Raw genomic sequence first — 18,299 nt, 5'->3', positions numbered from 1 at the left:
GGATGTCCTCAACCTCAAATATTTCTTCCTGATCTGTATTCAGTCTACTAATGACCCAGTCAAAGGCATTCTTCATTTCTGCTACTGTGTTTTGATCTCTAGCATTTCTTTTGGTTCTTTCTTAGAACTTCCATCTCCCTGCTTACATTATCTATCTGTTCTTGCATGTTGTCTACTTTTCCATTAGAACGCTTAACATCTTAATCATCATTTTAAACTGCTGGCCTGATCATTCCAACATCCCTGCCATATCTGAGTCTGGTTCTGATGCTTGCTCTGTCTCCTTAATCCTTGATTTTTGGCTTTTAGTATCTCTTGTAATTCTTTTATTGATAGCCAAACATGATGTACCGGGTAAAAGGAACTGCAATAAGTAGGCGTTTAGTAACACAGTGTGGTAAGGTGTTGGGGGAGGGGAATAGTACTATAGTCCTGTGATTATATCTCAGTCTTTTAGTGAGCTTATACCACTGGACCATGAACTTTACACGTTTCTTAGTTTTCCCCCACCTTAGGTGGGAAAGAAAGCTAGAGTGCGCTGGAGTAGGTATTTTCCTTCCCCCGTGTCTGTTAGGCTCTGATAAAACCCCAGCAGGTTAGGCTCTGGTTAAATAGTTTCTCCTTATGGCAGACCTTGTTGAGAACAGAGTGATCTGGCACATTTCAAAATACTTTATTTCCCCCTCTCTCTGCCAAAAGCACAAGACTTTTCTCTGATAGTCACTGTAAGAATCTGGTTGAGCACCTGGAAATAAAAAGCACAAAATGTGGGGCCCTCCCACGACTGGGTCCCTCTGGAGTTTTTTTCTCTCAGACTTGTTCATGCTGACCCTCCAGGAATTTGTCAGTTAGAGTTCAGGTTTCCCTACCTCAGCAGTGGTTCCTGCAGAAGTCTGTGCTCATGGGTTTCTGCTCCAGCAAACTGTGATTTTCTTTATTCACCTGTGATAATTCACCTTTAATTTGGGGGGCAGCTGTTTGCTCTGTGATCCCACTTTTCTGACAGATCTAAGAAGAATTGTTGATTTTTCAGTTTGTTCAGCTTTTTACTTGTTTAGAACTGAAAGGTGACTTCCAGCTTCTTACATGATGGACTGGAAACCAGAAGTCTAAAGATTTATTACCTTTTTCACAAGGTAGGTGCGGATGTGTGACTTTCCTGGGCAGCTCTCTCTGAACATCTGGACTCCTTTATTGGGCCGTAAGATGAGGTTGTGATGAAGAGTGAGAGAGAGCAAAAAGGACTGTGGGTATTGCAGGGCCAGGCTGGAATGGGGACATAACTTACACCCACATTCCGTCTCTCAGAGCTCTGTTATAGAACCAGTCTGACTGCAGGAGGGGCTGGGAAATGCCATTAAGCGCATGGTTTTGGGAGAACACCAGCAGTTTCAGCCATACCATTTCATAGGACTATTGTGAGAACTAAATGAGCAACATGTATAAATCACCTACAAATTATTGTATTCCATTTTATTTAGATTTTCCTGGTTTTTATTTTTGTGTTCTTAAGGTGGGGGAAATGCAAGATGACACGCTGTTTGTTATTTTATTTAACACAAACAAAATGTGCATACGAGCTGTCTATTTACTTTCCTTGCTGTGCAGCCTAGTGTTGGGACTGGTGACTCAGGTGGCCAGCTGGGCTACTCTTTCCATAATGGCTTTAACTGTACTTGGAGGAAACGTGTTGAGCAATTTCAGCACAGTAAGATTTGTTGCATGTCAGCAACACTTCCGGCTCTTGAATGTTGCAGACCAAGAATTTTTGGAAGCCACTGGGCATCATGTGCTTTGTTTCTTGTTGCTTTCATAACCAATGTTGGGCACCAAGATCTGGCCCTTGAATTTTCTCCACACCCTGTCGTCAGTGTGTCTGGTTTGCTGCTATGTACTTACACGTAATTTTGAGATATCAGTTCAACTGCTAATGGATGAACTTCTTGGTCCATTTTTGATGATCTTGGGCTTCACAAGGGGTCTGAGGGTGGCCCTAATGCTGAGTAGGAGATGGATTTTACCTATGTAGGCAACACCCAGGAAGAGAGAGGGGAAGATAATTGTTTTGATTTTTTAAAATGACTTTGAAATAAAATTAATAGCCCTTTGCTATAGAAAAATTAAATAGTACACATAAGCAAAAGAATAAAACAAAAATCACCTATAATCTTACCACCTAAAGATAATAGCTATTAAAATATGACTCTTTTTCTTTTACAAAATAGGATTTTATTGTGTATACCATATTCAAAAAATAATCATATACCATAGTACAACCCCCTTGTGTTGTCATTACATTCTCTTCTACGTCAACCTTTTCAATAACTATGAAGTAGCGAGTCTTACAGATGTATCATAATATTTAAACACTTTACCAATTGTTGGGCATTCTTACTATTATAATCAACACTGTGACAAACATTCTATGCTAAATCCTTGCACGCATCATAAGCTCTTTCCTTATTAACCTGGGTTTTTCCACTTCCTTTGGCTATCTGTGTTTAAGCGAGGCATACATAGCACAGAACTGGCTGGTCACGCTGGTCACTTAATCAGCCATGCAAATTGGAACTGGTGGAACAGGTTGGGTTTACTGCTATAAAAATCAGCCAACCCTAGCTTTGATTTTTAAAATTATTCCCATTCCCTAGAGATTATGCCCCAGCTCAAACCTTCTCTGGCATAGGTAGTAAGAGAACTGCCTGAGGCATTATCTCATGTTCTTAAGAGAATACACTGTCATCTTTGCCTGAGTCAAGAAGAGCTGCTGGCAGCATGGGCTATGTTACTATTTATAAAGCATGTTTTATACATACTAGAGGGTGCCAAATGTATTAAGTCAATGAAAGTCATTTGCACGATGCATATGGGATCAGGATATAAAATGATTTAAAGTCCTCTTTTGGTACAGAGAATATTTTTATGTTATATAAAATCTATAGATCAGCTTGCAAACAGAATTTTTTAAATTCTGGTAAAAAATATTTTTATAACAACCATTGCTGTAGGAGCTTTTCTTATGCTTGCCTCTGATTAAGTGGGTTTCAGATAAAGGTTAGTAAAACCCTCAAATGGTTGTGCTACCCCCTCTTTTTAAAACGCCCCAGCTCCTTCATTGCCTACACAGGATGAAGTCCCAACCCCTTAGCACACACAGTTTCCTTTTCCTTCCAAGTCTGGTCCCAAACCTCCCTTTGTAGCTTTATCTCCTCCCTGTTACTCTTTTCTTAATAATCCACCATGGATTATAACACTTTACGTCATACTTTGTTTAAATAACTGTCTCTCTTTCCCCATAACTTTTTCTTATTAACCAAAATATCCTGTCCCTCTCCTCTGCCTACATCTAAGAACCTAATACTTAGCATGTAATAGGTAATTAATACATATTTTTTATTTATAATAGTTAACATATGACAAGAATGGTTAGCATTACTATGTTCTAAGAGCTTTGCATGTGTTATCTCATTTAATCCTCATAACCTTATGAGAGTGATACTATCATTATTCCCATTTTATAGATGAGGATACTAAGGCACAGAGGTTAAGCAACTTGCCCAAGATTACAACAATGAATAGATGGCAGAACCGGGATTTGAACCCATGCAGTAAAGCTCCCAAATCCTGGTTCTTAACCTACACTGAATGAAGTTCAGTGTAAAATGAAAGGTATTCACCATGTCATTGGGACAGAGACCACATTTGGGGATGTAGTACAGTTTGCTTGATAAGTGCACAGGCTCTGTAGTAGACTGACTACTTTTATTTAAATTCCTTTTTTACCATGAGCAGCTTTGTGAATTTGGAAGGGTTAATTATATTTTCTAAGTCTCTGTTTTCCCATTCATAAAATATGGATAATAGCAACCCTTACCTGATAACGACTGTAGTGAACATTAAATAATATAATCCTTATTAAGCCCTCAGGATATCATAAGAGCTCAACAAATACTGTATACACATAGACATTATTACCAGCTCATAAGACCTAGACTTGTTGCTAACTATTTGCTGTCCTGGAATGAATATCTCAAATGTCTTGCAAACAGGCCATTCACTCTCCAGTTACCTGCTTCATGAAATATCTATGCATGTGTGTATGTTTGTCACGCATACATATGACATGACTATAAAATTATAAGCTTCCTAATCCAATTAGTTGGCCTTCTGAAGTGTATTCTGCACCAGCCATATTTGTTAGGGCTTTTCAGGAAGCACTAAACAGGGCTTCAATGTCACTATACAACCCATCTTGGGGACCTTCTAATTCCAACATTCCATAAGTCAAAAACTAAGACCTCTCCTAGACCTCAGGCATAGGATTGGAGGCAGCTCCATCCAAAAGCCAGAAAAGAGCGCTCCCTTTGACTGATTAGCTAAGACACCAGCACACAGCTTCCAACCTACAATCCTGATTGGGCTTGACCTTCCAAAAGCTAAATTCTCATGGGCTCTTCTCACACCAGGAGGGAGCTGGGTGGGATTTGCCAATGACCTCATATCTACTCTTGTTTTATTTCTAGTGGGTCCAGGCAGCTGTGCCCTGAAAATACAGCTCTGACTACAGGAAATATGATCTCCTTTCTTTCATCACCAAAGCTCTGAGCTAAAGCCAAAAGTAAACTGAACTTCTGAAAAGAAAAGGGAAAAATCAGCCAGGACAATTTAGAAGAGTGCTGGGAGAGAGAGAGAGGGAGGCAGAGTAAACAGTGCAAAACGTTCTCCAAGATGAGGCAGCAACGGACCATGGCAGCAATGACGACGAGTAAATGCCAAGCCCCAACCTGCGTAGGCGGGGAGCTCACCTCCTCTACCCCCAGCTCTAGGCAGGACTATTTGCTGAACAGCCTTAATGTCAGCCTGATTGCAGTCATGCTCTACTGGTGAAGAAAGGGCTTGAGGACCTGAGATCATGGGGATCAGCAGAGAGCTGTGAGAATCCATCATGTTTCCCATCTTTTCAGAGGAAGTGGTCGCTGGGAGGGTGCATAGGATCATAGACGTGAGTGTTGGAAGGAACTGACCCAGCTCTCCTCCCCAATTTTACCTGGGGTGGAACTAAGGGTCAGAGTGAACCCACTTGCCCAAGGCCACAAAGCAAATTCGGGGCAGAGCATAACTATTAGTCCACCACCCTGTTCTGTCCCCCTCCTCACACTTGCCCCTCCTGCAGCTGACTCACACATGGCCCTTCCATTCTACCCTCTAGTCAGGCCTGACATAATGCCGGCTGCATGGCAGAGCTGTAACACCCGTGGTGTGCCACAGAGTGGAGAGGATGTACCACAGTATCACGCAGGGAACACGAGGATGTCTGTTTTTCCACCCACTTGTGGAAACTGATTTCACTTTGGATCCCATATTGGAATTAATTTTCTACCCAAAGGAGAGACCACAGAACTCCTACATCAGAGAGAAAAACCTCCAGGGCTATACCACCCAGGGATAAGCTTTTGCTAATCAAGCAGATGGAGGGGCCAATAAAGTTGCCAAGCACTTGATACAGTCTTTCTTTTGCTATATGTGGCTAATGCTTATCAACATTTTCTTAGCAAGAAAAGAAAGAGAATCAATATCAGAATGCTTCTAGTAACTTTTACTGAGTACTTACTGTATGCCAGGTAGTATTATTTCATCCTCAGTTATAATACCATTTTAAAGAAGAGAAAATTGAGGCACATAGAGGTTAAGTAACTTGCTCAAAGCCTTGCAAATAGTAAATTATCTGACTTCAGAACCTGATTCTCCATCATGCTCTTGTTAGCCTATGTGTAATGTTTGCTTTGTAGCATGGGTTCAGTCATTCCTATCAAATTCTGTTCTCTTCATCAAGTCTTAAATGAAAGACTCTCTCCTGGTATTATCATTGATCAATACCTGAACCAAACCTGTTTATAACAGCTCAGATACTGGTGTTCAGTTAATTTGCAGTTCTTCCAAAATGTTCCTTTGACAAGACTTCTTTCTGTTTGAATGTGCTATAGGGTACATAACCAATGTGAGCATGTTGGTATATTTCCTTCTGTGATTTTCATTTTTATTTAACATGATAAAAACCACAGGTCACATTCAATTTCTTGACTACTCCCTCCCTGATAATTATTATATATAATGTATTGTTTTGTGTGGCTATGTAGTGTTTATAACCACCCTTTTTTCAATGAATGAGTAACATTTCATCGAATAGACCTATTGTTATTTGCTCATGATGATAAATAAAGAGGGCACATAAAACCCTACAATGAGATATTTGGGCTCTTTTCAAATTCCTCTTGTTATCAATAACTGCAATATGCTTAATCTTTTCTTTACGTACCATATATGTTTTATTCCAGGTTAGCAGAGTTTTAATTCTCTTAAGGAAGTGGGGTTGTGTCTTTGCGAGTTTAGGTGGGAAGAATTTAAGGAAATGTAGCTGGGTCGTGAGCTGACCCAGAAGTCTCAGTAAGCTCAGTGAGCAACATGAAAGGTCCACATAAATCAGTCGCAACAAGAAGAGCAGTTGTCATGCCAACCACGAGAATATGTATACGAGATTTAGGAAAGCCAGGAAAACCAGAACCGTCACTAGGTCTCAATGTCCCAACTGGAGAGAAAACTGTTATGTCACAGGAACTCTGGCTACCAATCTGCACAGAAGCAGTTTTTCTGGAGGTGACATATTAATCGTGTTTCCCAGATTACTCAGGGTATTCTTAGCTCTTTGTGGTAACCAAAACGCAAAGCGTGCATGCGCAAACACACAATCCATAAACACCCTCCTTCTCGCTCATTCCTGTTGCAGAGGTGGGAGACCTTGGGATTACAAGGCAGGAGGCCCTGGGTTAAGATCTCAGCCCTATCCCGTCTCAGCAATATGACTGTTATTTCTCAGTGTTCTCACATATAAAAATGGAAATAATATTTAAGGATATGATTACATGAATGGATTTTAAAGTACTTTGAAAACCATAAAATATTACACAAATGTTAGCTTTTAGGTATTGTTAGGGCATGTGGAAATGCTGACTTTATTTTATAATCATTATCCATCTTGGGGGCTTAGGGTGGAAGTGGTTATGCACCCACCCTCTAGAAAGTATTTTATACTCATTTAATATGGTAGTGTGAAAATTTTAAACTATGAGATACTGATAGATGATTTATTCCCCCAGCCTGTCCCAGTGGTGCTGGAGTCTGAGCACCATGCCTCCAGGGGCCTGAGCAGCTTTTCAGTTGCTAGGCACCCAGAAGGCCCCCTGCCTTCCTACTAAGAAGATGGGAGCCCATTTTACCCAATTTCTTATCCACCATTCCTGGAGATATTTAAGCTTGTACCCTTCCAATATGGGAAGTCATAATTGAACCTTGGCAGTCTCTCTCACTTCCTTGCTCATCCACACAATAAATTCAGTTGCCAAATTCTTTGGTTCCATCCTTTCAATTGTGTGTCTCTTCTCTAGTCCTATGGCTGCTGCCTATACTCTGTCCACATTACCTCTTGCTTCGTCAATTGCAATAAGCTATCTGGCCTCCCTGCTTCAAGTTTTGCCTTATTTTAATCCATCGTACACATCATTGCCAGATTGATTATATTCTTAAAATGACATCACATTTTGCCTCAGAATAATTTATTGTACCTAAATTCCTTGGTGAATTCAATACAAACTATTCCATCATGATATTCAAGGCCCTCCTCATAGTGTCCATGTAGCAGAGACTGCTTATTTGTTCTCTCCCTCCTCCTTAATAAGAGATATCCCTTCCTCTGCTGAATGCTAGCCAGACACATGGCTGCCCTGAATAAGGACTGCATTTCTCAGCCTCTCTTTTAGTTAGCTGTAGTCACGTGACTTAATTCTGCCAATGAGATATAAGTAGAAGTGAGATGTGCAACTTCTAAGAAATGCCCTAGGGGGAAGACCCATGCCTTTTGCCTTCCCTTCCTCCTTCCTGCTGCCTGGCATGCACAAGTGGTGGCTGCATGAGTAGTCATCTTGAAGCCACATGCAGAGGAGGACATAGCAGTGATACAGAAGGAGCCTGGTTCTCCCGCCCCAGAGAGCACCACATCAGTCCTGTATAGACTATCTCAGGACTTTTTTTAATATATGAAAGAAATAAACTTCTGTCTTGTTGTGTTTTATTGTATTTTTCCAAATATATGTTTTTAATAATAGATTTGTTGAGATATTCACATACTGTAGATTTCACCCTTTAAAAGGGTCATCCTGTGGATTTGGTTCCCTATCCTTTGGACCCAAATCTTTTTTATTTGTTTATCTCAGTGAGCTTTGTTTTATAATTATTACACACCTGTCACATTTCCTCTACTCATAACCTAGAGTACCTGGCACATTTAGGTGCTCAATATTTTATTTGTTAACTTAAGACTTTGTGTACTGATTATATTTGTGAACACATGAAAATATTGGTTCAGCTGAAATTCCAAGATGAGAAAAATTCAAACATATTTGAGAAACCCTTACATACTTTGACTTATTATATTCCTAGAGAATGAGGATTCTCTTCAAGGCACACAATAAATTTAAAGTAGATTAGCAACATTAACAATGGAATTCAAAACAGGATCTTAATAAATTTGTCAATTGTTCTTTCATTATGCTGATTTTAGTCAGGATCCTGACATAGGGGAAAAATGGGGTATCTCTTGTGGTTAATAAATCTTAGCTGTCCTATTTTGCAAATGAGGAAACTAAAGCCCATAATAAACAGTTTTATTTTGGGAACTTGTGCTTCATTATTGGATATTATCTAAAGATTTTCATAATAACCAGTTTCCTACAGCTATGATGGTCTTACTTCTCCTCTATCAATCAACATTTCTCAGAATGTGGTCTGTAAAAGACTAAGGGAAGCTAAGATATGGATTCTGGGACCCTATCCTGGGCCTCTGAATTAGCATCTCTGGGGCTAGGGCTCTGAAATCTGCATTTTAAGTAAGTTCCTCAGGTGATTTTTATGCACAGTGAAGTCTGAGAAACTCAATTCTATGCAATTAACAATACAATCAGCCACAGGACCTCAGCCCTTGGCCTCAAAGCAGAAGCTCCCATGGAACTTGAATTATCCTATTCTTGGGCCTCACCCCCAGAAATTCTGAGACAGCAGCTTTGAGGACCACTCCATTCCACTCTCACTAAGACTCAATCATCCAGAGGTTTGGAATAATTGGAACTTTAGAGAACTGTATATTTAGATGAAAAATCTATGTACTAAAAGATCACCCAAGGCAGTGAATAATATCTGGAAATAACTAGGATTCCATTGTGTTCCTCATACTAAGCCATCCTGTTGTAGAATAAAGTTGGAATATTACATTTTGAGAAGACTTTCCACAGGATTGTGTTCACTTCCCAAAAGACTATCAGAAAAGCCTGTTGATCAAGCAAAGCTAAACTTTCAGCCTTATTGTAGTAAGAGAGAACATCACCTTGACAAATTTTTGGTTGTGTCTTAAAACTGATAAGTCAGGGGAGGATATTTATAGTGTTTTAGGGTCTGGGATGGATGATTTTTAAGGCAAATCTTGCAAGATAGGAAACTGGGATTGGACAGAGTTTGCAACACAATAGCTTTGTGTTGTTGGGCACAGTGAGGAAAGGGTCTAGAAGTAAGTATTGATGAGCAAGATACTCTTGGTAAGTAAGTTATTTAATTGGTTCTCAGTCATCCTCCAGGAGCAAGTATTTCCTGGAGCAAGTAGGTAAATTATTTGGTCTGGTCCCAGGATTGTTGAACACAGAAGAAAAGTATGCTTGTTTCCATTCTAATTAAAATAAAAATTATTTGTGCTGAGGCCTCAATTATACCTAAAAGGCCATTTTCCAGAATTTTACATTCTGCAAGTACTGTTGTAGAAATAACTAACATTTGTATTTGATTTAACAGTTTACAGAAAACATTCACACATGTGTCCTTTGATACAACAACCTGTGGGGTAGTTAAGCCAGGTGATTTAAAATTCCTATTTTGCAGGTAAGGAAATTAAAACTCAGGGAAATTATGTAATTTGCCCTGAAACTAAAGTGCTTTTACTAGGAGTTGTACCCTGGTATTCAGACTCCAACATCCATACTCTTAAAAAGCGTCATAAACAGGTTTGAGTATGTTACAATGTTTTGTGGTTTGTTTTGTTATGTTTAATGCTGCGGAACCTGGGGATAGGTTCTTGAAGCTTGTTTAATGTAATTTGGTTATAGGAATACTGGAAGGACTTTACTATAACTTGGCCACAACTATAAACTTCCAGAATCATAGATCCTAGAGAAGAAGCTATAACTGGTCCACAGTAGAGCAGGAATTATTTAAGGATAAATCAACACAGAAATAATAAACAATGACTTCTGGAGTGAAAAAGATGCTGCATAGCACTTTTGTCCTGGTTGCTGTAAGCTTCTTAATGCAGACAACCCAGAAGCAAGTTCTGTGGGTTCCAAATTATGAGCTCCTACAGAGTGAAATGTGTTTGTTGAGTATACAAAGCCCCCAAGGCTGACCAGGAAGTTATAAAGCTTTTCAAGTAGAAACTTACTGGTGGGCCTTAATGAGCCATATCACTTCCATTAATGAAATGAAACATGCTACACTTCCAAACCTTCTTTTAAATCACAAATCCACTGAACAGACTACCTACAGAATGGGAAAAAATATTTGCATGCTATACATCCAATAAAGGGCTAATAACCAGAATCTACAAAGAACTCAAGCAAGTCAGCAAGAAAACATCAAAAAAACCCCATTAAAAATGGGCAAAAGATAAGAACAGAAGCTTTTCAAAAGAAGGTAGACTAATGGCCAATAAACATATGAAAAAATGCTCAACGTCTCTAATCATCAGGGAAATGCAAATTAAAACCACAATGAGATATCACCTAACTCCAGTGAGAATGGATTTTATCAAAAAGTCCCAAAATAACATATGCTGGCATGGATGCAGAGAGAAAGAAACACTTATACACTGTTGGTGGGACTGCGAACTAGTACAACCTCTATGGAAAGTAGTATGGAGACACCTCATAGCACTAAAAGTAGACCTACCATTTGACCCAGCAATTCCACTATTAGGTATTTACCGAAAGGAGAAAAGACATTTTGTAAAAAAGACACTTGCACTAGAATGTTTATTGCAGCAAAATTCACAATCTTAAAGATGTGGAAACAACCCAAGTACCCATCAATACATGAGCGGATTAATAAAATGTGGTATATGTATACTATGGAATATTATTTAGCCATAAAACAAAATGGTGAACTAATACATTTTGTAACAATCTGGATGGAATTGGAGACCACCCTTCTAAGTGAAGTATTGCAAGAATGGAAAAACAAACACCATATGCACTCACTATTAAACTGGAACTAATAGATCAACACTTATGTGCAACTATGGTAGTAAAATTCAACAGAATTTAAGAAGGTGGGAAGAAAGAGGAGGGGATGGGCAAATTGACTCCTAATGCGTACAATGCACACTATCTGGGTGATAGACACACTTATAACTTTGACTCAAACTGTACAAAAGTAATTTATGTAACCAAAATGTTTGTACCCCTGTAATACTGTGAAATTAAAAAAAATTGCAAATCCATGTAAGTGGTATTTTCAGATAAACAAATGCCACAATTTCCCTCTGGACTGTAAAGCATACTCAATGATGATCTGGGCGGGGAATCACAAAGTCAAATAAGGGAATATATCACAGATATAGTAGACCTACCATACATAATGAACTATCTCTTGGAAACTAAATGTCCAAATAGATTAAGTAAACATCCACTGCTGCTTGAATCGAGAAGGAAAGCAATTGTCCGGTGTGCTTTTCTCAAGGGAGGCTCATACTCTAAATCAGAGGCTACATTACAATCACCTGGAGAGCCTTGACAATTCCTAATGGTCAGACCAACTGGGTTTTAAAACTCCCCAGGTGATTCCAGTATGCTGCCAGAATTGAGAACCAGTGCTCAGAGAATCAGTGGCTCTTAAAGTGTGGTTCCCAGATCAGCAGCATCACCATCACCTAAAAACTTATTAGAAATTCAGCTTCTCTGACCCCACACCTAGCCCCTCTGAATCAGAAATTCTGGGGCTGGGACCTAGCGATTTGTGTTTTAACAAGCCCTCCAGGTGATTTTGGCATATATTAATATACTATTGAGAAACACTGCTCTAAATAAAAGGGTAGCATCCCTCCACCTGTAGCTTAAGGAAACACAAGCTTGACTTGCCCCAAACACTGCTTAGCACATGTGGCTTTTGTCTGAAGACAGAAGCCACTATTGACACAACACCCAAGCCTCTGAGTTGAAGGTGAACTGTGAAGTGCTATGTTAACTATAAATGCTGGAGCTTAAAGGTTGAAGGGAACAACAGAAGTCCCTGGCCCCAATTCTGGGACTAGTCCCATTCAGAGCATCTTCTGGAACTGCTCTCAGTGACCCACGGCTAACATTTGGGGTTTGCCTCCCAGCACATATTACCCTTGCTTCTGACTATAGGACAGATTTTTGTTGAGGGATCCACCCCTCCCCTATGTTTAGTCCCTAAGTGGGTCCCATGAGCCAGGCCAATCACCTAATGGCATTAGCTCGAGGACTTCAGCCCAGCATTCCCCTCCACTCCATTCTTCTGGGCAATGCCAGCATCATCCTGGATTGCCTTCTGATTCCTTGGCCATGCACTTTCTGAACTTCTTTATTTCCAGTGATCTTCCCCCTATACTCAACTTCACCCATTCCTGCTCACAAATCTTCTAAATCCACTAAGTCAAACATCCTGTCTTTGGCCCTCAGCCTTCTCTTCTCCCAGTGTCTTTGCTTGAGAGCTCTTGTTTCAGCTCTTTCTTAACCTCACAAGCCCCGCTCATCTACTGTCTCCTCACTTTCTTCCTCTATTGCCCCTCCTAAGACAGTGAATGCTCCTCAGTCAAAAGCAGGGAATAAACACTCTTCCTACAATTGCTATTTAAAATTCATCATTTCCCACAAATCTCTGCCACCCCACTATGATTGAGGAGGTGTCCCTTCTGCTATCAGAGGCAAATCTCCCCACATGTGCTTTGGGTTCTCTTTTCACCCCTATTCTAAGAAACTTTATGCTACTCATTATCTGCCTTTAGTTTCTCCTACATTTTCAATTTTATTTAGCAACTGATCCTTTCCATCATCTCTTGAACACGTTGTGATCATTCTGATCTTAACTGGATTTTTCCCAGTATTTCTCCAGCACTGTTTATTCTCACCCTTCTTGCTCAATTTTCCCACAAGAGTTATCTACATTTCCTCTTTCAATTGGTTCATCATTTGTTCTCTAGCACTTTCTGATCTGGTTTCTGTCTCCATCATACTAATGTGGCCAGTAAGCTCCAAGTGGTTAAATCCAGCAGACATGCTATCCAGTCCTCATTGTCATTGACTCCTTGGAAGCATGTGACACATTTGACCACTCCCTTCCTCTCCACATGTCAATCCACACCAGAAGATAAACTTCATGAAAACAATGGCATTGTCTGACTTGCACCTGTTGGATCTGGATCCTAGAACAGTTCTGGCACGTAGTAGGTACTTGTTAATTGTTTATTCAATGATCAATCAGTCACATAAACTCTGATTCCATACAGTACATGAAGGAAAGTACAACATGAAAAAGAGCATAATGGAGGTTCTGACCTCATATTAGGGAGCAGCACATACATCAGGGGAGGCTTCTCCTAGTTTCCATGAGGCCACACTCTCCCACTTTTCTTTCTACCTCTCTGTTCTCTTTCACCAGATGCCTTTCCCTTCTCTCTCCTTAATGTTTTGCCACTCCTAAGACATTATTCCCAGGCCCTCTTCTCTTTTAATACTGCATTCCCTCCCTAGGTAACTTCAATACTTTCATTTACCTCTTCCCAGTTAGATGTTTCCAACTAGTCCTTTCTTCTGAGCTCTAGACCCGTATAGTCAATATATCCCTGCCTGCTCCACAAACCTACCTACATGGCTTATAAGCTCCTCAAATGCAACAGGTCCAAAATTAAGACACAAACTAGTGTTTTCCCATATTCCATATTTGCTTCTCTTCTATTGCTCTCTGTCTTAGCAGGTGGCACTGCCTTCTGCCTCATGACTAAATTTCATCCACAAGAAGGAAATCAAAATGTGGGAAAGAGCATAAAAGGGAGATCTAATCTCATATTACCTTTCCTCTCCTCCCTAGAATCAAGGATAATGATTTTAGATGTTCATTATAATAAATGGGATCCTATCTCTCTTAGGCCCCTCATTCTTTTTTCCCTATGTATTTAATAGTAGATATAGGTAAATTCCAACTATAGCTCACATATACAATTTTCTTATACAAATGTTTGTCTTATCTGGAGCTATTAATTGCCTTTTTGGTTTTGTTTTTTTGCTCACTGGCTACCTCTTCCCATACCTCTACTAGATCTAGAAAACATTTCTCAATATAATATTTTTATTTTTTAATTTTATTATAAATTGGAAATATATAATTATATGTATTTATGGGATATCAAGCGATGCTATGATTTGTGAATACAGTCTGGAATAATTAAATCAAGCTAATTGACATGCCCATTACCTCAAATACTTACCTTTTTTTGTGGTGAGAACATTTGAAATTTACTTTCTTAGCAATTTTGAAATGTACAATACACTACTATGAACTATATTGACCATGATATGTAGTAGATCTCAAAATGAAAACTTATTCCTTCTGTCTGAGATTTTATATCCTTTGACCATCCTCTCCACATTCCCCCAACCCCAGTCTCTGTAATCACCATTCTGTTCTCTGCTTCTATGTGTTCAATTGTTTTAGCTTCCACATATGAGAACATGTGGTGTTTGTCTTTCTGTGCCTGGCTTATTTCACATAGCATAATGTTCTTCAATTCCATCCATGTTGTTGCAAATGACAGAATTTCCTTCTTTTTAAAGGATGAATAGTATTCCATTGTGTATATATACCACATTGTCTTTATCCATTTGTTCATTGATGGACATTTAGGTTGGTTTCATAATTTGGCTATTGTGAATAGTGCTACAATGAACATGGGAGAACAGACATCTTTTTGACAAACTGATTTCAAATCTTTTGGGAAAATACCAGAAGTGAAATTGATGGATCATATGATCATATGGTAATTCTATTTTTAGTTTTTTGAGAAGTCTCCATACAGGTTTCTGAAATGGCTGTACCTTTTCTCCACATGAACTCATTGTTTTTATTGTGTATTATTTTTAAATGTTGAGGCTGAGAAGTTTGCTACCATTCTTTTTTTTTTTTTTTTTTTTTGAGACAGAGTCTTTCTCTGTCACCTGGCCTACAGTGCAGTGATGTCATCATAGTTCACTGCAACTTCAAACTCCTGAGCTAAAGCAAGCTTCCTGCCTCAGCTTCCCAAGTAGCTGGAACTACAGGTGCATCCACCACACCTGGTTAATTTTTTTTTCTATTTTTTGTAGAGCCAGGGTCTTGCTCAGGCTGGTCTTGAACTCCTGACCTTAAGCAATCTTCCCTCAGCCTCCCAGAGTGCTAGAATTACAGGCATGAGCCACAGCACCTGGCCCTGATTTCTAATTTTTATGACATTCTTTTTCTCTGAAAGATTTTGAGCTCCTCCATTTAACTTTGGAGATTTCATGATGAAGTGCCTTGATAGATACCTTTTTCCATACATTTCTTAGACCCTTTCAATCTGGAAACTTATGTCCTTCAGTCCTGAAAATATTTCTTATTATTATTATAGATTTTATATATTATTCCCTCGTCACCATTTTTTCTATTCTTTTTTCTGGATCTAAAGTTTTATTTTATTTTTTGCATCATCTCTTTTTCCTCTAAGTTTTGGCTTTCTGTTTAATTTTTATCTCTCCCTTTTACACCAGAGGCTTTTCTTGAAGGTTGGTCATCCTGGGATATCAAAATGCATATTAAGCCATTCTGTGTGTTTGGGTGGAGCTTGTTGGGTGGTGGGCTTTAGTGTAGGGCAACTACATGGCCTCACAGGGACCTGTGGATGTCAATTTCTGGTTAACTTTATGGCAGTTCGGTTTCTCCAGAGAGGATGCTTTGACCTCCTGCCTGGGTGTGGTCTGTAATTTTCTCTTGACTTCCTAGAACTAGTGACTGGGAGTTGCTAAGGTTTTACTTCTCAGTTAGCAGCCTTGCTTAATTCCTCATTTTTTCCTAATTCTGTGCCTTGGTTCCTTCTACTCCAATCTCTCCATGGACTCTAACTTCTGTCTACTGTGAGGTTGCCAGAGAGGTAGTCTCGTGGGAATAAAACTGGGGGAAGTTTAACTACTACTTATACAGATCTTCAATTGCAATGTTTGTAGCCCTGTGCTCTACTTCTGTCTCTCGTGATAATTTGTGCCTTCCTTCCTGGAGCTTCTTCAGGGTTCTGTGAGGTGAACCAACTTGCTCTTCCTTGCTCTTCCTTGCTCTGTCTCTCCACAGGTGCCTAGTTTTGATTCTCACCCACTCTGCTAAGCCTCTTCCTATCTCCTCATCTGCTTTCCATCTTTATACTTGATGGTTCAAGATCACCAAGGACTTCTAGTTCCACTAAAGATGGAAGTTTATATTCCTTTTTTGTTGTTACTGCTCTCTCCTAGTAATTTGGGGGGCAATTTTTGAGAGAAGGAAGAGGCAGAAGGGGCTTTGCTTTACTCAGCAATCTTGAAGCCAGGAGTCCTCACATCTCCTTTTCTGACTTCAGCAATTGGGTAGAGTATGTGACATTTACCAAAATGGAGAAAGCTAGAAGTAAAGGGGATTTGGAAAGAACCTTCAATTTTTTTTTATCATGTTAATTTTGAGAGGCTTATGAGACATTTTAATTGGCAACGTTGAGCAGACAGAGACATGACTTCCGAGTTCTGGAAAGAAAGGGTATGGATTCTATTTGGAATCACAGCATCAAATGTGATTATCTGACAACCTATACAGATAGTGTTGGGAAGAGAGTGCAGGACCAACACTTAAACAGCAAGCAGCGAGGGAGAAACCAACAAACAGGACTGAGAGGAAGCTGTTAGCGAGAGAGGCAGAAAATCAGGTGAGTGTCAAGGAGGCCTGGAAAGAAAGTGTTTCAAAGAGTTCACCTACATGCTGTGAGGCTGAAATAGGATATGAACAGAGGGGTGGCCATCGCATCTGCCAACATGGAGGTCATTAGTGACGTTGACCAGAGCAGCCTCAGTGGAGTGACGGTTTCCAGAGAAGCCTGAGAGGAAGGGCCTGAGGAGAGAATGGGAGTGAGGAAGTAGGACTGCAGTTGCAGACAACACACTCACCAACTCTCTTGTGTGTGTGTCCTGTTTATCATTAAATCACTAGCAACTAGTTGTCATTCACAAAATATATGTTGATCCACCGAGAGAGTGAATCTGGTCCAAATGCTCCTGCAGTGCTAGAACGGTGCCCGGGGCTTGCTCTTCCAGGGTCTTCTACCCTGTTCTTGAGGCGGACAGTCCACTGTCCTCGTCCTCCCTCTCCTGCAGCCTTTCCCCAACCTAGTTTTCTTCTTTCCATTCAAATCTGATCTCAGAAAGCAAGCGAGCAAGCAAGGGGGCCTAATTATAGAGCAAAAAGTCGTATATTATCCATGATCGTAACTAGGTAACTCATTAATTCATCTTGGCAAAAGAAACAGAGAAATTAAAAGCTATCTTAGGGTGGTGGTGATATTATTTTAAAATGTTAACTCAAGTTTTTTAGGGAGTTTTGATTACCTACCTCGGTCAAATAATTGTGAAAGAAGAGGGACAAACTTGATCTCAAGACAGGATCTAAGATCAGTCATCTGTATTTTAGTGTGGCTGAGTGTAAGGGATGATACTAATGTTGAAGAGTATTAACAAACAAAAGTTGCAGAAAGTCAGTGGCCGAGAAACCTAATATTAATCATAATTACAATCAGCCCTCCATATCTGCAGGTTCTGAGTCTGTGGATTCAACTAACCCCCAATTCAACCAACTGCAGATTGAAAATATTCAGAAAAAAATAGTAAAAAATAACAATACAACAGTAAAAGATAAATAATAAAAATAAAAACAATATAGTATAACAACCATATAGTATTTACAGTGTATTAGGTATTATAAGTAATCTAGAGATGATCTAAAGCGTATGGGAGGCTACGTGTAGATTATATGCAAATTATTACTCCATTTTCTATAAGGGACTTGAGCATCTGCAGAGTTTGGTATCTGTGGGGGTTCCTGGAAGCAACCCCCCATGGCTACCTAGGGAGGACTGTATGTCTAATACGTACAGAGTATTGAAA

Source organism: Lemur catta, chromosome 1, assembly GCF_020740605.2.
Source record: "Lemur catta isolate mLemCat1 chromosome 1, mLemCat1.pri, whole genome shotgun sequence".
Classification (NCBI taxonomy): domain Eukaryota; kingdom Metazoa; phylum Chordata; class Mammalia; order Primates; family Lemuridae; genus Lemur; species Lemur catta.
This window is presented reverse-complemented; position numbering follows the sequence as displayed.